We start from the raw sequence: 23,378 nt of genomic DNA on the forward strand, positions 1-23,378 counted from the left end.
AAAAGAAAAACATTTGTTTCCAAAAAATTGGATTACATATTGAAATGATGATGTTTAGGTATATTTGTTAAATATATTAATCTGTTTCTTTTTACATTTTTAATGTAACTACTAGAAAATTAAATTGCATTTAGCTCACATTATGTTTCTGTTGACCATCGCTAATTTAGACTATTCTATTAAAATGCTGTGAAAGTTGATGCTACAGTAAGTTTACTACTTCCTTTTAAAAAATATCTTAACACCTTCCTTTTTGTGGTTTCTTGCATTAGCATCCTTTACAAGCCATAATTCTTTGCTGTTGCTGAATACAGAAATTTGGAGTTTTAAACTCTTAGTGGTTTGTGATGCTTTTAATACCAGATTGTTAAGAAAATTAGAATCCTCATCCTTTAAAATATTATCTTTTGTTATTTGCCAGTATGTCCAGTAATCAGAAATGGCATTTCTTTATGGCTTTGTTCTTTGAGTACTTTAGTCGTTGTTAAGAGAATACTACAAGTGTTTACTGTAAATATCTTGAAATATTTGGTAAATATTTTGGTTTATTTCAGATAAACTGCTAGTGTGTGTTTGGAATACATTAAATGCGTAAACTTACTACTTTATATTCTTTTCTTTTTGTTTTTTGGAGACGGAGTCTCGCTCTGTCGCCCAGGCTGGAGTGCAGTGGTGTGATCTCGGCTCACTGCAACCTCCGCCTGCTGGGTTCACGCCATTCTCCTGCCTCCACCTCCTGAGTAGCTGGGACTACAGGCGCCCGCCACCACGCCCGGCTAATTTTTTGTATTTTTAGTAGAGATGGGGTTTCACCGTGTTAGCCAGGATGTTCTTGGTCTCCTGTCCTGACCTTGTGATCCGCCCACCTCGGCCTCCCAAGGTGCTGGGATGACAGGCGTGAGCCACTGTGCCCGGTGCTTTATATTCTTTAGTAATTTCTGGCCATTGTGGCTCCTTAAGCTTGTTAATTAATTTAGTGTCCATATTCATATCTTAATGATACTGAGAAATGGTTTCAATTGGTTTTTGGTGTCTGGCTCTTGCTTATGAAAGATAAACTGTTTGTAGTTCAGCTATTTATTAGCATTGAGTTTTTCTAGAAGAGTTAAATTTTTTTGTTTTTGAGATAGAGTCTTGTTCTGCCTCCTGGGTTCAAGTGATTCTCCTGACTCAGCCTCCTGAGTAGCTGGGATTACAGGGGTGCGCCACCACGCCCAGCTAATTTTTGTATTTTTAGTAGAGACGGGGTTTCACCGTATTGGCCCGGTTGATCTCGAACTCCTGACCTCAGGTGATCTGCCCGCCTCGGCCTCCCAAAGTGTTGGGATTACAGGCGTGAGCCAGTGCACCTAGCCTTAACTGATTTATTTTAATAAAGTTGTAATATATTTGAGGTGGCAAGACCATTCTCTTCAAACTGTTGATGGTAATTTTTTAAAATTATTTTTTATTTTTAGACTGGGTTACACACTGTCACCCAGGCTGGTCTTCAACACCTAGGTTCAAATAATCCTCCTGTCTCAGCCTCCTAAGTATTGGGATTACAGGCTTGAGAAACCCTCTTAATTTAATGACTACAGAAGCTTACTTTCTTTTTGCATAAGGGCCTTTGATAGTCATTGTTTATGGCTACAAATTAATTTGATTTTGACTAAATTATCTGAGTTATAAATTTCTTTTATTTCCACCTTTGTTATTGTAACCATCCTTAAATCATACACAAAAAAGATGCTTTAAAAAATTAGTAAAACACTCTCATTATAAAAGTTAGGAAATTAGAGGAGGAAAAAAGAAATAAAAAACCACCTGCAGGCAGTACCTTTATCCAGAGATAAGCATTGTTACTATGTATGACATACTGGTTTCTGTGTGTTTGAACTCTGTTTTTATAGTTATCATTATATTGTATGGTTGTACAGTTTGCCTGTTTTACCACATAGCAAAAGCATTTTCCCATTTAAGAATTTGAGGTTTTTAGATTAAAAAACAGCAAAATATTTTTACACAGTAATCATAATGGGTGTGTGTATGTATGTATGTGTGTGTGTATGTATAGGGGTGTGTGTATGTGTATGTATATATGTATGCCACCATACAGCAACGTAATTATGTGTATACATATGTATGCACGCACATAGTTATGTTGCTGTGTGGTGGCATAATTTGCCAGATTTGCCGTACAGGAAAACCATTTCCCACGTTGAAATTTTGAAGTTATGTATAAAAAACACTTGAATTATTGAGTATATATTATTTTTTTAATTCTTAGTAAGAGAAAATTAGAATGTTTGTCCCACAGATGCAAACATTTAGTTAGAACTAAATCTAGTAAATTGATCATTAATACATTTGATCACTCTGAACAGAAGTTATAGAAGTCATGGTTGATATATTACAAAGCTAAATTAGTCTTCTCACTTCCAGCCTTTGTTCAGAGATTTGCAAGAAAGTGCATTTACTGCTTCGCATATAATTTGGGGTATTATCAGAACATTATAATCCAGTAGTTTGTTTTTAAACAGTGGTACTGTGTGGTTCAGAAATTTGTAAAAGCCAAGTGTTAGGGGCTTGAATAACATTACATTGAACGTTCTTTGAGGAGCCTGGTGCAGTGGCTCACACCTGTAATCCAGCACTTTGGGAGGCCAAGGCGGGCAGATCATCTGAGGTCAGGAGTTCAAGACCAGCCTAACCAAGATGGAGAAACCCCGTCTCTGCTAAAAATACAAAATTAGCTGGGCATGGTGGCACATGCCTGTAATCCCAGCCACTCGGGAGGCTGAGGCAGGAGAATTGCTTGAACCCAGGAGGTAGAGGTTGCGGTGAGCCGAGGTTGCGGTGAGCCGAGATCGCACCATTACATATTCCAGCCTGGGCAACAAGAGCAAAACTCCGTCTCAAAAAAAAAAAAAAAGTTCTTTGAGGAAGTTTAATTTCGTATATTGACTAAGCTATAGGAGGAAAAGCCTTAGTGTGCCTTTTCTACTTCCTACCCTCTCAAGATATCCTAAGTCGGCTTCCTTTATTTAAACTGTTAAATCTACTCTAGAGCATACCAAAGATATTTTGAAAATATAGGAAATTCTTAATGCATTTAAAAGGAACTACTTCCCAGTCAGTTTTTTCCCATCATAGAAGTAATGTATACTCAGATATATCTTAGGAAACAAGGAAAAATAAAAACCAAAATAACCCCACTGAAGTTTTATCAAAAAAGACAATGTCGATATATGATTTAGAATGTTTGCCTGTTCCCTTTCATGATGGATTTTAAAATTTATTCACCAAATGTTTATTGTACTCCTATGTGCTTAAGGCTGTCTTAGGTAGCAAATAGAGAAAAAATTCTGCCTTCGTGAAACCTATGTTTTAGTGGGATCATAGATGTGTGTTTGCAATTTTATATCCTGAAAATTTTATAATTCAGTGTAACATAAGAATTAGTATAAATATTTTTAATAGCTACTTGACAGTTCCTTATGTGCATATACCATAATTTCCTTTGTTTCCCTGCAGTGTTAGGTATTGTTATTTTTTCTATTGTAAATATAGTGGGCGAGGGTCTTACTCCACAGGGTTGTAACCATGAAATAATATTTTATGAAAACCAAATTTAATCTGTGTTGTATCCTTACCTAATTGAATTAGCCATTATTTCCCTGTACAAATCCTCCTCCCCCATATCCTTGGTGAGCCTCATACATTCTATCAGGAAAGGGCTTTCCTCCGGTCTTTCACCTACACCGCTTGTCATTGACATGCCCGTTTATGTAAGTCTGGAAGGTTTCTTTAAGGCCTTGTTACAGAGAATATTGGGTAATAGGATCTTTGCATAATGTTCCAAAGGAAAGTTTTTACCATTATTGTCTCTCCATTGTCCTCCCTTCTCCCTGCAGCTCCCAAGGAGGATGAGTGTATTGATCTTGTCTGGATGAATCCTCTAATCCCTTCCTTTCCTTCAGCATCTACCTCTCAAACTCCATTCTCATCCCCTCCCTCTTGAATATAATCCAACCAAACTCCTTTGTTTGGGCCTGGACTTTCTCAGACAGAAGCCAGCTGAGGAGACTGTCTTCTAATTGTTGGTTCTAAAACAACAGTCTTGAGGCTAGAGGCCCACAAGGGCTTGGAATAGGAGAAGAGAATTTACCTACTTAGCCTTGTGAGCAAAACACCAATACCTCAGATTTCACTGTTTAGAGCTATTTTCTTAGGATTAAATTTCAGAAATGGAATTACTGGTTCTAAGGGCATGAACATTTAAATACTTTCAATTCATTGTAAGATTGTTTTCCAAAAGAGTTATATAGATTTTCAGTGACCCAAGTGAGAGTTATTTTACTAACCCTATTTATCAATACTATTAAATATTTCATATAGTTTATGTCTGCAGAACTTTCCCCCATATGCTTTGATAATAATAACTAATTGTATTTCTTCTTTTGTCTTTTGGTATATTTTTGCCTTCAGGTGCTTTTCTCCCCTAACCAGTTTTCATAAGTTCCTTATATCAGAATGAATCCTTTTATATTTTCTGCAAATATTTTTCAATGGCGAGAATTTAATGTCAATAGTATAGCACTGTTTATACCATCAAATTGGTTAATCATCTTAATTCTGTTTTTCTTTTTTTCATTTAAGTATAGTGAATCTTATCTCTGAACTTGATAGGTGAATTTCTTATATTTTATCTTCTTGCTATTGGTGTTTAAAATTGATTTATCTTCATGGATATTTTTATGTTATAGTATTAAAATCTAAAATTGAACTTAATATACAAAAAATAGATTTTTAAAATGTTTATGCTAGCTCCTTATCAATGTTTAAAATTTGACTTTTGCAGTTACAATAATGGTTATTCCCTTATTTCTGTATTTACTAGTAGAGAGTAAATGAAGACATTACTGAATACAATAAGATAAATGGCATATCAAGTAATAGTCTTTCTTGTAACACAAATGAGTTCTTAGATCAGTTGTCTTTCAGTTTGTCTTGTTATGGCAAGTTGTGTTTTCAATGGCAACTTTTTTTAGGGCCTAATGTAAAGTTTGATCAAAAGTTTGGCGTGTAATCCCAGCACTTTGGGAGTCCAAGGCCAGAGGATCACTTGAGGCCGAAAATTTGAGACCAGCCTGTGCAACATAGCAAGACCTCATCTCTGCAAAAAAAAATTAACATATTAGCTGAGTGAGGTGGTACATGCCTGGAGTCCTAGCTGTAGTTCAACGCTGCAGTGAGCTATGGTCGTGCCACTGTACTCTAGCCTGGGCAATAGAGCAACATGTTGTCTCAAAAAAAAAAGTTTGAGCTGTGTATGTTTGAAGGACTTGTATTCTCAAAATGGTGAGAAAAGGGTGGCGATTTGATAATATTTATGAACCACTGTGTTTTATATATATTCTCATATATTCTTGTGTCACCTGAATAAGGTATTAGTCCCATTTTACAGGGTGAAGAGACTGAAATGAAATAATTTGCCAAACTTACATTCAGCAAACATAGGAGTGGGAGTGGAGCCTAGATCATTCTTGTTTGTTTGTTTGTTTTTCATTTTTGTTTTAAAAGCTGAGCATGCTTCTCTTCAAACGTCATAATTACCTTGTAGTACACATTAAAACTAATAGGTCAGGTTGTCTGTGACCCCAAAGACAATAAAGACAGGATCTCATTCTGTGGCCCAGACTGGAGTTGAGTGGCAGGATCATGGCCTACTGCAGCTTTGAACTCCTGGGCTCAAGCAGTCCTTCCCCTTTAGCCGAGTAGCTGGGACTACAGGCATGTACCACCATGCCTGGCTAATTTTTCCAATTTTTTGTAGAGATGGGGTCAAGCTATTTTGCCCAGGCTGGTCTCGAACTCTTGGCCACAAGTGATCCTTTGCCTCAGCCTCCCAACGTGCTGGGATTATAGGTGTGAGACACTGTGGCCTTTTTCAGTTTTTAAGCTTCTGTTTGTTGTTACATTTTAAAAATGTGAAGTTAAAGTCAGATCTCAATGTGTGTGTGTGTGTGTGTGTGTGTGTGTGTGTGTGTGTGTGTGTGTGTTTCTTGAGACAGAGTCTCACTTTATCGCCAGGCTGGAGTGCAGTGGTGTGATCTTGGCTCACTGCAACCTCCGCCTCCCAGATTCAAGCGATTCTCCTGCCTCAGCCTCCCGAGTAGCTGGGACTACAGGCGCCTGCCACCACGCCCGGCTAATTTTTTGTATTTTTAGGAGAGACGGAGTTTCACCATGTTGGCCAGGATGGTCTTGCTCTCTCTTTACCTCGTGATCTGCCCACCTCGGTCTCCCAAAGTGCTGGGATTACAGGTGTGAGCCACTATGCCTGGCCCAGATCTCAGTGTGTTCTCGCTCTATATGGTATTTGTACCTGGGCTGGTGCTTTGGGAGAGAAGTTGCATTGTATGGTTGTTCAAGAACTTCTAAGAGACAGTAAAAGAAAATTAGGATTTATTATAAATTAGAATGTGAACTATAAAGAAATGACCCATAATGCTATGTTTGACTCATAATAACCGACTAGAGTGTTTACGAAGACTTTTTCACACAGAGTAAGTATTCATTCAGAAGTGTTGAAGATAAATAGACTGTACTAAATGAGCTCTTGGTCCCTTTATTGTTACTATTCTGTGATTTATTGAGAATTATGTGTATATTTAAACTCCATGATGTGCAGTGTTAACTTTTTAGTTACTTTTCTTATTGGATAAAATTAGTCAGCATCTGTGCTTATCATTTGGAGGGTTTTTTGTTTGTTTTTTGTTTTTTTTTGAGACAGAGTCTCGCTCTGTTGCCAGGGTGGAGTGCAGGGGTGCGATCTCGGCTCACTGCAACCTCTGCCTCCTGGGTTCAAGCAATTCTGCTGCCTCGGCCTCCCGAGTAGCTGGGACTACAGGCGCCGCCACCACGCCCAGCTAATTTTTGTATTTTTAGTAGAGGTGGGGTTTCACCATGTTGACCAAGATGGTCTCGTTCCCCTGACGTCGTGATCTGCCTGCCTCAGCCTCCCAAAGTGCTGGGATTACAGGCGTGAGCCACCGCACCCATCCTGGAGTTTTTAAGTAGCTGAAGAATTAGATTTGTTTTTATGTGAAAGATAAGATTTTGTCATAGAGTTAGGCACTTGGGTTACTTTGGACCAAATGTAGTCTGCTAGAATTTTGAGACAGAGCTAGATATGTAGATATGATCTACCATGGAACTATAATTCAGCTATGTAATTTCTTAAGTATTACTATATTATGAACTGGGAAGCATTTGAAGAGAAACAGTGAAAGCAAAGCTCCTGGTAGTTTTCATGAAATGACAAGTGGTAAATAGTACCTATTAAAGTTCACTGTAGTTGCTCAGTGAAACACATCACACATGGTAGCTATTTAAGAAAAATAACTTACCACAGACTCAGGAAACTTTACAGTGTTTGACTTCCAACAGTTTACAGTATTTATCATCTGTCTTTGTTTGCTGTTCAGATATGGTGGATTTGTTCTATTAAACACAAGCTTCATGTGGTAAATGTGACTCTAAAACATAATCCAAAACTTTGGCAATGGATGCCTTGTTAACTGCTTTAGAAGGACTTTAAACCTCACTTTGTATTTAGTGCTCGAGCTATCAAATCTATAAGTAGTAGCTGAGTACTGGTTACTTAAATGATTTAAATGATGATATTTTCACCTAAAAGGACTCATTAACCAACCTAAGCAATTTTCACCTCTTTGCTTATAATTAGGGTTAAATTTTGCTTAAACTGTTTACTTGACCTGTGGGAAACCAGAAGAAGGCTATTCCCTTATACTATTGAATATTTAGAATTTTAATACCTGTGATTATGGTTTGATGTTTTAGTTTTAAAAGGCATTGAAAATCTTGAAATTTATGTAAAATCATCTTTTTAATTTTTTTATTAATTGTTTTTTCTTTTTCTTTTTCTTTCTTTTTTTCTGAGATGGAGTCTTGCCCTGTCACCCAGGCTAGAGTGCAGTGGCGCGATCTTGGTTCACTGCAACTTCCACCTCCCGGGTTCAAGCAGTTCTCCTGCCTCAGCCTCCCGAGTGGCTGGGATTACAGGTGTGCCACCACGCCTGGCTAATTTTTATATTTTCAGTAGAGATGGAGTTTCACTATGTTGGCCAGGCTGACCTCGAACTCCTGACCTCAATCCACCCGCCTCAGCCTCCCAAAGTGCTGGTATTACAGGTGTGAGCCACCGCGCCCTGCCAATGGTCTTTTTTTTTTTTTTTTTTTTTAAAGTAATTCGTAGAAGTTGGAACGAAATATCTATCATGCTAACAGTCATTGTTATTAGAGTTTGAGATTATGAGTGACTTATTAAAATATAAAATTGTAAGGACAGGACATGTAAACTAGAAAAAAAATTTTAAATTCTTAGTAATACTGGTAATAGTTATTAATACAGGTATGACTTCTGTCTCATGTTCTTTCTGGTGAACACCATCACAGGGTCACAGTAAGGTTCTAAAAATAAGAGCAAAAGCTGGTACTACCAGGAAATTCAAATTCCATACCTAGGAATCTCAGAACTCAGGGAGGAATAAACATTACAGGGGAAGCAAACAATAATGGGGAGTATTGTTTGGGAAATAAGAAATTAAGAATTTTACTGCTCTAAAATGTAAAAGTAAAACAGATGAAGTCTGGATTTTCTTTTGTTTTTACGAAGTTCAGTGGGAGAGCATTCTCTTCTGTTAAAATTGCCACTAATTGTGTGATTTTTTATAAATCATGTTGTCTACTTTTCTCCAAGAGAGTTGAATAATGTACACGTTTTCATAACATTTTAGAAAAATGAGTGAGTAAATTTTTGGCAGTTATATTATTTGAGATGTGAGTAGTATTTGCTTTCAGATTTCTAATTCCCTGTTGGGAAAGTAATTTAGGTTATGTTGCTGTGACTATAATATTAAAATGCACAGATACATTATGAATTCCCTTTCCCTTAATTTTCTTTTCTTTTCTTTTCTTTTTTTGAGACACAGTTTCACTTTGTCACCCAGGCTGGAGTGCAGTGGCGCGATCTGGGCTCACTGCAACCTCCGCCTCCTGAGTTCAAGCAATTCTCCTGTCTCAGCCTCCTGAGTAGCTAGGATTACAGGTGCGTGGCACACCTGGCTAATCTTTGTATTTTTAGTAAATACGGGGTTTCACCATATTGGCCAGGCTGGTCTCAAACTCCTGACCTCAAGTGATCCACCTGCCTCAGCCTCCCAAAGTGCTGGGATTACAGGTATAAGCCCTGTGCCTGGCTCCTTTCCCTTAATTTTCTGAAAGAAAAATCTACATACAGCCATGTGAATTGACTGGACTGTGAAATTAAAATAGTGGATTTTTTTGGTCTTTATACTGCAAGTTTGAGAAATAAAGAATAAAGCATTTTATCTGTGGATGCAAAGAACTCTGTACCTGACTCAGCTTCCTTTTTCTCTTGCCTGCATTTTTTGTGTACTTCACTGACTTGATTAGACATCGTAAGGCTCAGTACCTCTGCCATTCCCAATGTTAAGCAATTTTTTAATATTTGGAATTTGGTGGATAATCATTAACAGAGTTGCTTAATGGGTAATAATGTTGTTTTCTTTATGGAAATAATTTGAGGCACCTTCTCTGGGGTTCTTTGCAAGTAATGTTATGAGTTTATTATGGATCTTTAGGAAAGAGGATGTGGAAACAAACCTGTGCTTGTAGTATGAAGCTGTGATAATCTGCCCCATCTTTGTCTAATTCCGTTTTAACTTCTGTCCTTAACATGTTTCTCTTCTTACTGACTTCAGTTGTCAGTGAAGATTTATTTATCAGGAGATGGGAATGGAGTATTTTGGATATACTTCAAGTTTTGAATGGTAACTGTTAAAATACATATAATGTTTTAATAGTGAGGTACACTGATCACAAAAATATGGTCTGATTTAAGTTGATTTTGTAGTACTTTGCTTCTAAGTTTAGACAGATAGAAATTCACGAAAATTTCAGTCGTAGTTATGGCCACAGTTATGCATTCCCAAAGGAAGTGTGTTGCATTCCTAAGTATAGTGTGTTGCATGCACTACTGAGCATAATGGGAAAAGAAAAGTGCTATAAAATCCTAAGTACCAAGTAACTAGCTAGAAAAAGCTTTTAATGGGAGAGCTGGCATGGTCATTAATCTGGTAGAATAGTATTTGAGGAAACAGTTGCATGTGTTAAGCTGCAGTTTCTTTTGGTTATTGAAAACCAAATAGGAAATTCTGAATTAATACTTACATGCTAAAGTGTCTTTGTGGAGCTTATTTTGAGCATTAGAGTGGGAGACTTAGTTCTAATGCAAACTATAGAAGAATGACCTTGGGTAAGTTTGTTGTCTAATTAGTAAACTAAGTGGTAGAATTGGATAATCCAGTCAGCTTTAGGCCTGTGCCTTAAATATGCTTCTTACTCTCTCACAGTCAAAAAGAATTTTTACCTTGGTACAGTCTGATTCCTGCAACACCCCTCCAGTTACTGAATGTATAGTAGTTTGCTATAGACAGACTACTTTGCAGTGGCTTTCAAACCTTTCTGAGACTCATTTTAAGAAATACATTTACATTGTGACTTAGTATATGCACACATAAAAAGAAGAAAGTTTCACAAAATAGTTTCCTTACTAGCGATGAGCCGTTTTTTGTTTTATTTCATTAACAACAACAACAAAAACTGTTAACCATCTTTTTCTTGGGGTTGCACTACTGTCCAGTGAGCACATAGTGAGGGCAGTACTGCTAATGCCTACACAACATGCCTGCATCATCTAGAGCTTTGCTTTACCTTGGTACTATTTTTGGAAAAATGAAAAACTGCTTTTCCACAGGGGGAAAAAACTGTTTACTGCCCACTCTTTGAAAAACATTTTACTCAGAGCATAAACTTGAAGCTAGATCCTTTTAACCACTTAATTAAATCATTTAGTAAGTTGTTGATAGCTATTTGCCACGAAATGAAAATATAGTGGCTATATGAATTTTAGCTCCTGTCATTGTTCATTATTCATAACATAAGCTCTGAACATAGTGTTCCTTCTTAGAAAGGAACAAATGATTATGATTTTGTGTAACAATTGAAGTTAGGTGCGTTTGAAGTTTTATAATTGCTGGTCTTCATTAGATAAATTATAATTAAATGATCTGTTAATTAAATGATCTGTTTTATTTTTGCTTTTTGTTTAGTCTCTTATTAATAGGCACAATACTGGCATTAGCTATAACACAAACCAATGGCACTAAAAATCTTCAGAACCTTTTTGGATTTGAGTTTTTGAAAGATATTTTGTGGAGACTACAGATTTAATTTTAAAGTATAAATGTGTTCTTATTTTAAACAAATGGGCTTTATACTTTGTGTTCTAATGATTGAGATAACTTTTTTTTGAGAACTTAAAATTCCCAGTTTTCTCTAGTTCTATCAGATTTCTTTGTTCCCCCTCCCCAGTGGTTGAGTTCTTATGGGATTTTTGGCTTATTTTTAAAATCTAACGATTAAAATGAAGTTTTCTGGCAATATTAATATTTGTATGAATCTGGATCTCCTACTCACTTAACTTCTAAGCCTTTTTCTTCATCTGAAAATGACAATTTTGTGTACTTGGCTGGATTATTTTAAGTAACAAATAACAAAAAATGTGGTAGACTAACAGTACAGTTTGAAGTGTCATATAATTTTAAATCATTGTCATAGACTGACTTTGGAAAGGGACTTCTGAGATTGTTGGTCTGAAGTGACCCTGAAAGTTTATGACCTAATTGTCATTTTATTAGGCCTGAATGTGAATGTTGCATTTGAGAGAAAACAGTGTGGAAGTAGTGACACTGCTGCGTGCCTGATGTAGCAAGTCCCTAACAGTGCCACTAAGCTGTCCTGTAGTACATCTTCCTGAGTTCTCTCAATAGCTGCATAGTATGTTGTCGTTCCTGTTTTATAGATGAGAAAACCAAGGAAACTAGTTGATAGAATCATGTTTCCAAAATCAGAGATCTAATCTTAGAAGGTGTAGTTGAATAACATGGGATTTATTACTCTGGGGTTCCTGAGTCTATGAATTAATGGGAATTTTGAAATCTAATTGAAATCCAAGGAGAAAGTGATAGAAATAAAATTGTAGTGAGCAATACCGGCTCACTGCAACCTCCACCTCCCAGTTTTAAGCGATTCTCTTGCCTTCGCCTCCCGAGCAGCTAAGATTACAGGCATGCACCACCACCCCTGGCTAATTTTTGTATTTTTATAGAGATGAGGTTTCACCACGTTGGCCAGGCTGATCTCGAACTCCTGACCTCAAGTGATCCACCCGCCTCAGCCTCCCAAAGTACTGGGATTACAGACATGAGCCACTGCGCCTAACCTAGTTTAAATTTTCTAGTAGCCACATTTAAAAAAAAACAGGTGGAATTAATTTGGTAATATGTTTCATATAACCCAGTGTATCCAAACATTGTTTCTTTTTTTTTTCTGAGACAGAGTCTTGCCCTGTCACCCAGGCTGGAGTGCAGTGACGGGTGCACAACCATGGCTCGCTGCAGCTTCAAACTCCTGGGCTTAAGCAATCCTCCGGCCTTAGCTTTCCAAAGCTGGGACTGCAAGCACGTGCCACCACACCCTGCTAATGTTTAAATTTTTTTTGTAGAGACAGGGGGTTTCACTATATTACCCACACTGGTCTCAAACTCCTGGCTTCAAGTGATCCTCCCGCCTCAGCCTCCCAAAGTGCTAGGATTATAAGTGTGAGCTACCATCCTGGCCTAAACATCTTTCAGCATATAATCAATATAAAAATTATAAAGATACTATATATTCTTTTCTATTACATCTTCAAAATCTGCTGTGTGTTTTACATTTAACATATCTCAGTTCACACCAGCAACATTTCAGTGAAGTACTCAATAACCATACTTGGGGCCAGGCATAGTGACACATACATGCCTGAATCCCAGCACTTTGGGAGGCTGAGGTGGGAGGACTGCTAGAGCCCAGGAGTTTGAGACCAGGCTAGGCAACAAACCAAGATGCTGTCTCCACCAAAAAAATAAAAAATTATCCAGGCACAGTGGCATGTGCCTGTAGTCCTAGCTATTTGGGAGGCTGAGGTTGGAGGATTGCTTGAGGCCACAGTGAGCCATGATTGTGCCACTGTACTCCAGCCTGGGCATCAGAGCAAGATTCCCATCTCTAAAGAAATTGTATTTTATTTATTTTATTTTTACAGTCCAGATGTGTGAATCTTGAGGGAATTTTTTTTTAATTGGCTAATGGCCACTATTACTGGACAGCTCAATTTCTGAATGCCAAGTACCTCTCGTTAAACTGTTCTTCAACAACCTTTCCTTACTATCTCAAGAAGTTGGTGATAAAAATTATCAATAATGAATTGCAGTTTTAAAATTTTTGCCTTTGATGTAATTGTGTCTTATTTTATGTTAGCATTTAATATGAATATTTTTGTTGACATTTATTTCTTTTTTTTTTTTTTTTTTTTGTTTTGTTTTGTTTTGTTTTGTTTTGTTTTTTGAGACGGAGTCTCGCTCTGTCGCCCAGGCTGGAGTGCAGTGGCACGATCTCGGCTCACTGCAAGCTCCGCCTCCTGGGTTTACGCCATTCTCCTGCCTCAGCCTCCTGAGTAGCTGGGACTACAGGCGCCCGCCACCGCGCCCGGCTAATTTTTTGTATTTTTAGTAGAGACGTGGTTTCACCGTGGTCTCGATCTCCTGACCTTGTGATCCGCCCGCCTCGGCCTCCCAAAGTGCTGGGATTACAGGCGTGAGCCACCGCGCCCGGCCGACATTTATTTCTTAAAATAGCATTATTGAAGTATAGTTGACATAATAAAATGTACATATTTAAAAGGTACAAATTTAATTAGTTGTCCACATCCATGAAACCATCACCACAGTCAAGATATTTATTACTATTTTCCTGAAGTCTTCCTTCCTAGTTGTGTAAATCTCCTGTCACTACATTAAAACTTTTAGATATTCTTCTTTTTTGGAGATAACCTCTCTTAAACTTCTAAACTTCACCGTTTGTACTGGTTGCATTCTAGGTTGTTGTTTAGGTTGGGGATCTTCATTCATTCTCATTTTGGAGATTCTTCTTACATCTAGCTGGTTTTTGATCCTGCTTCCAGAATCCCATTTCATTCTGTTTCTTGGTCTCCTCTTTTGTGAAAGAATAACTTCGTAACTCTTTGAGAAAGGTCATTTGGGAGATTACTATATTTTTGAGAACTTGCATGTCTGAAAATATCTTCCTTCATCTTCCTTTCCCTTTCCTCTTTAGTAGGTAGTTTGGATAACAAATTCTAGATTGGAAATAATTTATTTCAGAATTTTAAAGACATTTACTCTTATTTTCTTCTAGCTTCCGGTACTGCTGTTAAAAGTCTGAGGCTAGTAGGATTCTGAGTTCCCGGTAACCTATTTTTTTCCCCCTCTGGAAGTTTTCAGGTTTTTTGTCTTGTGCTCAGCGTTTTGAAAGTTCAGCAATGTGCCTTGGTATGGGTATTGTGGCTTTCTGTCTGGAAACTCACTGGCCATCAATTCTGAAAATTTACCTTCTACTCATTTCATTTCTTGCCCTCTGTTTTTATGTTGCCCCTTGTAGAACTCCTGTTACATATATGTTGGTTCTCCCACACGAATGGTCTAATATCCATATCATTTTCTCCCCGCCCCTCCACTCCCCTGAAATAGAGTCTTGCTCTGTCACCCAGAGCGGGAGTGCAATGGTGTGATCTTGCCTCACTGCAACCTCCGCCTCCCAGGTTCAAGCGGTTCTGCCTCAGCCTCCCGAGTAGCTGGGATTACAGGCGCCCACCACCACACCCAGCTAATTTTTGTATTTTTAGTAGAGGTGGGGGTTTCACCATGTTGACCAGGCTGGTCTCAAACTCCTGACCCCGTGGTCCACCCGCCTCGGACTCCCAAAGTGCTGGGCTTACAGGCGTGAGGCACCGCGCCTAGCCTGCCCATATCTTTTTCTCCTTTTTTCACATTATTTTTTGGTTTTGTTTTCCATGAGATTTCCTAATGGAAATCATGGCTTGATTATCCTGTTGAGTTTCATTTTTGCCATTATATATTTTTAACTTCCAAGAGATTTTCTTTTTCTTTTTTTCCTTTTTTTTTGAGATGGCGTCTCACTCTGTCGCCCAGGCTGGAGTGCAGTAGTGAGATCGCGGCTCACTGCAAGCTCCGCCTCCCGGGTTCCCGCCATTCTCGTGTCTCAGCCTCCCAAGCAGCTTGGGACCACAGGCGCCACCACCGCGCCCGGCTAGTTTTTTTGTATGTTTAGTAGAGACGGGGTTTCACCGTGTTCTCCAGGATGGTCTCGATCTCCTGACCCCGTCATCCGCCCTCCTTGACCTCCCAAAGTGCTGGCATTACAGGTGTGAGCCACTGCTCCTGGCTTTTTTTTTTTTTTTCATTTTTAATAGCCTCTTGTTAATGTATACAAGATTTTCTCCTCTTAGAGGGTTTTTTCCCTTCTCGAAGTTTTCACTTCCTTTCATAGCTTCTGCTTTTCCTTTTTTTCTTTTTTCTTTCTTTTTTTTTTTTTTGAGACGGAGTCTCACTCTGCCGCCCAGGCTGGGGTGCAGTGGCCGGATCTCAGCTCACTGCAAGCTCCGCCTCCCGGGTTCACGCCATTCTCCTGCCTCAGCCTCCCGAGCAGCTGGCACTACAGGCGCCACCACCGCGCCCGGCTAGTTTTTTTTTTTACATTTTTTAGTAGAGACAGGGTTTCGCCATGTTCGCCAGGATAGTCTCGATCTCCTGACCTCGTGATCTGCCCGCCTCAGCCTCCCAAAGTGCTGGGATTACAGGCGTGAGCCACTGCGCCTGGCTTGCTTTTCCTTTTTTTCTAAGACGAGATCTTGCTCTGCTGCCCAGGCTATAGTGGAGTGGCGTGATCACGGTTGGTTGCAGCTAGTTCACTGGAACTCCTGGGCTCCAGTAAATCTCACGCCTCAGCCTCCCAGCTAGCTGGGACTACAGGCGCCCGCCACCATGCCCAGCTAATTTTTTAAAAAGTTTTTTTCTAGAGATGAGGTCTTGCTGTGTTGCCCAAGCCTGTTTCAAACTTCTGGGCTCAAGCAATCCTTCCACCTCAGCCTCCCAAAGTGCGGTGATTACAGGCGTGAGCCACCACATGACCCTGCCTTTTCCAGGTTCCTTTTTTTGGTTGTTGTTATTTGTTACTGATTTTAGTTGCTCTTTAATTTTATTTATTTTTTTGCTTCCCTTGTCGATTGGATGCTCTTTAATTTTAAAAGCTTTATTCAAGTAATCCCATGAGCCTTGGTTGTCGCTTTTGAGTTGGGCACTGAAAACTGATAAGTACTGTGGATGGGGTTTCCTGATTGTGAGGCTCACTGTAATCTGTGCTGTTCTGGCATCTTACAAAATGCAGATGTTGGGATCTTTAGATCTGTTCATGTATGCTACTCAGAACCCTCGTTTTATACGCCAAAGTATAACTTATGCTTTGTGTGATTTCTACTTTAGAGATGTTATTAAAACTTTTTGTTTATAGTGTAATATATGGTGTTTGAAAAATTAAAACTCTATGTTTATTTGAAAATGGTATATTCTATTAAGGGAAAAAATTCTGTATTTGTTAATTGTATTGCTTAAATCTCATATATTTTTGTTGCATTAGACTACTTGATTAGCTGATATTTGATAAACGTGTCAGCCCTATAAAATAATTGTGGATTTGTTAATTTCTGTATTTCTAACAGTTTTTATGTTACATATTCATAGCTTTATATATAGCTTTATATTCAGGCTGGGTTAAGCATGAATATTATATACTTAAATAGTTGCACTTTTTATCAATATAAAATATGCAGCATTTTCTTTTTTTTTTTTTTTTTTTGAGACGGAGTCTCACGCTGCTGCCCAGGCTGGAGTGCAGTGGCGCGATCTCGGCTCACTGCAAGCTCCGCCTCCCGGGTTCCCGCCATTCTCCTGCCTCAGCCTCCTGAGTAGCTGGGACTACAGGCGCCCACCACCGCGCCCGGCTAATTTTTTGTATTTTTAGTAGAGACGGGGTTTCACTGTGGTCTCGATCTCCTGACCTTGTGATCCGCCCGCCTCGGCCTCCCAAAGTGCTGGGATTACAGGCTTGAGCCACCGCGCCCGGCCAGCATTTTCTTAAATAATTCTCTTTGCTTAACACATTCCCTTTTTATATTGTCATTCTTTTTTCACATTTGTCTTACTTGTTCCTGTATCTTCCTTTCTTTTTTTTTTTTTTGAGACAGAATTTCACTCTTGTTGCCCAGGCTGGAGTGCAATGGCACGATCTTGGCTCACTGCAACTTCTGCCTCCGGGGTTTAAGCGATTCTCCTGTCTCAGCCTCCTGAGTAGCTCAGATTATAAGCTCCCGCCACTAGGCCTGGCTAATTTTTGCATTTTAGTAGAGATGGGGTTTCATCATGTTCATTAGGTTGGTGTCGAACTCCTGACCTCAGGTGATCCACCCACCTCAGCCTCCCAAAGTGCTGGGATTACCAGTGTGAGCCACTGTGCCCGGCCCTTTATCTTTTTTATGTCATTTTAATTTTGATGTGTTTCTTATAAATAAACAGTGTTTAGCTAGACTTTTTTTTAAAGCCTGTTCTATGGGTTTTTTGTAAGAGAGAACTTTAACGTATTCACATTTATGGTAATAATTGGTATGTTTGGAGTTGGTCTTCTTCCTGCCTTCTGTGTGTTTTGTTTCTGCCTTGCCTTTCTTAGATAGATTTATTTTCTTTGCATTTTACACCTAGTAGTCTATCTTTCATGCAATTTTCGTTATTTAAGTGACTTAAATGAAATTATGTAATTTTCATTATTTTTTAAAACACCTACACATTAGACTGTAAATCTACTTTTAAAAAATAACATTATTTCTCTACTTTCATAGGTGATATTGTGGAATGGCAAAGCACAGACTCTAGAACAAGGCAGCTTGTGTTTACATCTTGGCTTGGCTTTGCCACTTTTTTGTTGTAATCCTCTTGTGCATCCATTTCTTTTTTGGTTAAAGTAGAGATGGGGTCTCACTATTGCTGATCTGAAACTCTGGGCTCAAGTGATCCTCCTGCCTCAGCCTCCCAAAGTGCTAGGATTTCAGGCGTGAGCCACCAAGCCCAAGTAGGTACCTACTTCACAGAGGTGTTGTTGAGTTTCAATATGTTAATATATGTAAAGCACCAGAACAGGGTCTGGAAGTCAATAAATGTTAGCTATTATTATTAGGTATCAGTTATTAACAAAAGCTTGACACTACATTATTAGTGTAGTTTCTCTGGGTTCCTGTGTTTAATACTTGCCTGGTTCTTAACCCATATTAGCTTTCTGTGCGTTTAAAAAATTCTTTCTTTTTGTAAGTTGGTTTTCATTATTCTTACACACTTTAATGTGTGTAGCCTGTTCTGTTATAAAGACCGTCTGTCTTCTGCTGGGCTGAGGACCTCTGTGCATTTCCGCTCTTTCTCCATCTCAGGACAGGCACAACAAAAAAATGTTAAAAACTTGAATGTTGTCATTGATATGTGGATGCTTTACATGGTGTGTGTGTGTGTGTGTGTGTGTGTGTGTAATGTTAGTGTGAAAAATGGTATCAGGTTTCTCCAAGGCAACAAAACCATTAGAAGATTTTGTATATAACAGATAGATATTATATGTCATTTCCAGGAATTAGCTTACTTGGTTGTTGGGGCTGGCAAGTCTGCAATCTGTCTTCTGGTTGAGCTGGCCGTTGAGTTGGGAACTCTAGGACAGGAGCTGATGCTGCAATCTTTAGCCAGGATTTCTAAGGAAATCCCAGTTTACTGTGTTGTAAGTGATTACATGAGACCCACCCACATAATTGAAGGTAGTCTCCTTTACAGGTAGTCAGCTGATTGTAGGTTTAACCACATCTACAAAAATACCTTTATAGCAACACCTAGTTAGTGTTTGATAGAATAATTGAGTATTGTAGCAAAATTGTAACATAAAACTAACTATCATAGATGGGTATATTGTTTCATGATAGATTGTACTTCACATCAGCTTCTTGAAATAAAAAAAAAGCTACTGCGTGTAATACTATATAGAAATTAAACATTGTCCATATTTTTAGTAAAATAATAATTTATAGTTATACTCTGCTAACATGAGATCAGCTTACGCACTAATGGATCATATTTCTAAAAGTTTGTGAGTTGTTTGTTGGCTTAAGCGAAAAGGACTATAATTCCAGTACTGGAAATGATTGTTCCCAGAATAACCAGCAAAAGCTGATACTCAGACAGTATATCTGAAATATATTACATATGGAAAACATATTTAAAAATGGAAGTGAGAGGACCAGGCAAGATGGCTCACGCCTGTAATCCCGGCACTTTTGGAGACTGAGGCAGGTGGATCACAAGGTCAGGAGTTTGAAACCAGCCTGGCCAAAATGGTGAAACCCCATCTCTACTAAGAATACAAAAATTAGCTAGGCATGGTGGCAGGTGCCTGTAATCCCAGCTACCCAGGAGGCCGAGGGAGGAGAATTCCTTGAACCCACGAGGCAGTGGTTGCAGTGAGCAGAGATCGTGCCTCTGCACTCCAGTCTGGGTGACAGAGCAAGACTCCGTCTCGGGGAAGGGGTAGGGGGGAAGAAAGAGAGCAATGTTAAACACTGTACATCTATTTGGTGCCAGTAATGTTAATAGTTTAGACTTTAACCTTTGCTTGTAACAGTTTTTGTGGGAAAGTTTATTAGTTGGTTCTCAAATACGAAGGCCACATGCTTCCTTCAATTAAGGCATACTAATGAAAGAATATACTGAGGCTACATTACATCTTTGGTGAAATCAGGAGTAGAGGAAAGGGTAGAAACTAGAACAGACATAGATTGGGAAGTGGAGAGGTAAGATTCTTAGCCCATAATTTTGAGAGAAAGTAGTTTTTTGTTGATGGCACCAAACAGGGCTCCTGATTTATGATAAAGAATCATAAATTTGATAAAAGTTACAGTCTGAAGTACAAAACCCCAGTGTTTTTCCATTCTAGTTCTTCTGTGAGAAGCTTAACAGTGTACTATGTATAGGTAGATAAGAATAAAGTAAAAGACATAGAATTATTTGCTGTTAAAAATGAAAGAATAATTTTTACCTAGTATAGTATAGTACTATACTAATAAATGTTACACCCTGCTAGTCATAAAATTTAGATTTTGTCCCCAGTTCTACCTGTATTATTAGTCCTTTGTTCTCTGTTCGGTGTCCTAGTAGAAACTGTGTGGTTATACTTCTTTTTTTTTTTTTTGAGACAGAGTCTCACTCTGTCACTCAGACTGGAATGCAGTGGTTCAATACTCACTGCAGCCTCGAACTCCTGGGCTCAAGCAGTCCTCCCACTGAGTAGCTGGGACTACAGGTGTATGCCACCAAACGCCAGGCTAAGTTTTTAAAAAAATTCTAGGATGGGTGCAGTGGCTCATACTTGTCATCCCAGCACTTTGGGAGGCCAAGGTGGGCGGACCATGAGGTCAGGAGTTCGAGACCAGCCTGGCCAACATGGTGAAACACTGTATCTACTAAAAATACAAAAATTAGCTAGGCGTGGTGGTGTGTGCCTGTCATCACAGCTACTCGGGAGACGGAGGCAGGAGAATCGCTTGAACCCGGGAGGCGGAGGTTGTGGTGAATCCAGATCGCGCCATTGCACTCCAGCCTGGGTGACAGAACAAGACTCTGTCTCAAAAATCAAAAGCACAAAAAAACAACAATAGCGTTTCTAGAGATAGGGTCTCACTGCGTTGCCCAGGCTGGTCTTGAACTCCTGGCTTAACTTAGCTAAGTCTTTTTCAGTCAACCAGCATTTTTTAGCCTCAACTCCTCTTCCCACTGTACACACATACACTAGTGTAGTTATTCAGGGAACATGTATTGAGGATGTATACTCTGATTTTAGATGCTGCAAGGATCCAGAGGCTATTCTCTGCCTTTGAGTTGCAAGTAATCTTTGTTAAAATGGAGTGAGAAAAATCCTGTAATAGAAATATTTTCTGTGATATTTCTGCCTTAATAAAGCATCTTCTGAAAGCACAGAGTTTTCAGGATATTTTTATAATTTTTCATAGTAAGGCAGTGTCAGATTGATTCAGTTATGTCATCAAATGTCTCTCTGCCATTCTCAGCATGTGTTTCAGGCGAATGCCCCTTGTGGCCCTGTTTTCCGCCATCACATGCATCCTGGATAGCATTCAGCAGCAGGAGCAGCAGTTTTCGTTTACAATTTACAACGCCTCACATCTTACTGGTCAGAGTTGTGGGTCACATGGCTTTATCTAGATCAAATACTGAACGTGGAACTTCTGTGACTGGGTTAGGCCAATTATGACTTTCTTGACTGAAGATGGGGCTTGCTTTTCCTCTAGTACAAGATAGATACTTAAACCAAATAAAGAATTATGGCTAGCAAGGAGGAGGGGGTTTGGGAATGACCCAGTAGTAGACTGCCAACAGTGTCTGCTACTTAACTCAATCTTGCGAGACGGGGAAGTAAGATACTTAACACAGTCTTGAGGGTTGGGGCTATAGTAGAATAGAAGGAAATGACTTTTTGGAGAAAGTGATTTCTTTTTATCTTTTCATATTTTTATTTTTTATTAAATTTTTTTTTTTTTTTTTTTTACTTAGAGATGGGGTCTTGCTATGCTGACCAAGGTTGTCTCAAACTCCTGGCCTCAAGCCATCCTGTCATCTCGGCCTCCCAAAATGGTGGGATTACAGGCATGAGTCACTGTGCCCAGTCTGGAGAAAGTGATTTGTAAACTAAGTTTTGTGGACAAATGGAGATTATTAGGGAGAAAGACTTTTCCTTAACCTTCTGAGCCCTTGGTTGTCTATGGGTACCATTGCTTGTTTTTATTTTTAAGGATAGTAAATGTACTTAACATTTCCCAAGGAATCTGTCTTGACCTGTGTATGTGTGTGTAAAAGCTGCGTTGTGGACTTTTTGAAAAAGAACATATAATAACCAGTTCAGTTGAATGCAACATGCTCTGAGATTAAGGGCTTATAAGAAAGTGCTAATCACAGTTTTAAAAAGATAATCTTTTGATGTCTCATATCTTAGTGTTACTATGAGTTTATAGCCTGTTATTTTGTTTAGTGGTTACTCTGTCTTGCCTTTCTTTTTTCCTTCCTTCCTTTCCTTTTCTTTCTTTCTTTTCTTTTGGAAGGGAACTTCAGTACATCTTTTGGTTCTTTCTGCCTGATCTCTCCCTCTTAATTTTAGAAATGAAGATATAGAAGTCCAAAGAGGATTTACTTGATCATTTGACTAGGAAAGCTAGGTTTAATCAGGTCTTCTACAGAAATGAATTATAGCGATAGTGAAAAAATAAGGGAAATGTGCTATGTTTAGATACTAGAGACAATTCTCTAGAATAGAAAATCTTCTAAACCCAAGACAGCTTGATATTTGAAAAAGGGGGTATAAAACCTTTTTTTAAGGGTTGGCAGATCGTAGTAAATATTGTGGATGTCATAGTACCACAAGGTATAATAATTAACATGCTTAGAATAGAAATCTAGAAATGTCAGTAACAGAATTTTACTGTTTCTCTCTCTCTCTCTCTCTCTCTCACACACACACACACAATTATGAACACGTAGTAAAGGACTTTCTCATAACTAAGAAAAAGAGATAATTACTAAATGAATAAAGAGGCCTATCTGGAAATTTTCATGTATATGCACAACATTTGAGTGGTAACAGAGTGCTATTATGAATAGTGATCATAAAGTGATGTTATAAATTATACCATGTATGTGAAAATTGTTTTTTGTACAGTATGATTCTTAATTTATCTAAAACATAGATCTTTGCTTTTCTTTAATACTAGTCTCTTATAGGTTTCAGCTTATACTTGACCCAAGAGGTTCTTTGAGAGAGCTTCTTTTTTTAAAAAACTACATTTCCTATGACATTTTATATCTAGCCTGCCACCCTAAGGTGGAAATCCATTTTAGTTCATCAGGTATTTATTAATGGTTTCACTTTGTGAAAGATATTTAAGAGGGCAGATAAAATTGTTGTTTATAGCTTACTTAGCACAGTACATTGTGCTTAAAATACATGACATTAATATAAATGATGCCCTTTCTTGATGATTTTTTTTGATCTCTAATCTTAAATTGGGGGAGGATGTTTCTTTTTAACCTTTTTATTTTTATACATATGGTGGTCCAAGAGTCATGTATTAACCCAGGTTTAGAACACATCATAATGTCACTGCCTCCACTTCCCAGGCTCCAATAGGAAATAGCAGTTTTATTCTACCCAGGTCCTATCAGAGGGGGCACAACAGATGAGGGGAA

The 23,378-nt window shown here is 38.5% G+C and overlaps 1 protein-coding gene and 1 non-coding gene across 51 annotated transcripts in view; both read left to right on the forward strand.

The window, feature by feature from the left end:
* The window catches only part of WNK1 (WNK lysine deficient protein kinase 1), a 158,509-nt gene that overhangs the window by 17,578 nt on the left and 117,553 nt on the right, over positions 1-23,378 (forward strand). The window lies entirely within an intron of this gene.
* On the forward strand, positions 10,699-10,824 carry LOC123567800 (U4atac minor spliceosomal RNA). The gene has a single exon (XR_006690903.1). It is a non-coding gene; the product is annotated as a U4atac minor spliceosomal RNA (small nuclear RNA).

The sequence above is a fragment of the Macaca fascicularis genome, chromosome 11 (genome assembly GCF_037993035.2).
Source record: "Macaca fascicularis isolate 582-1 chromosome 11, T2T-MFA8v1.1".
NCBI lineage: Eukaryota > Metazoa > Chordata > Mammalia > Primates > Cercopithecidae > Macaca > Macaca fascicularis.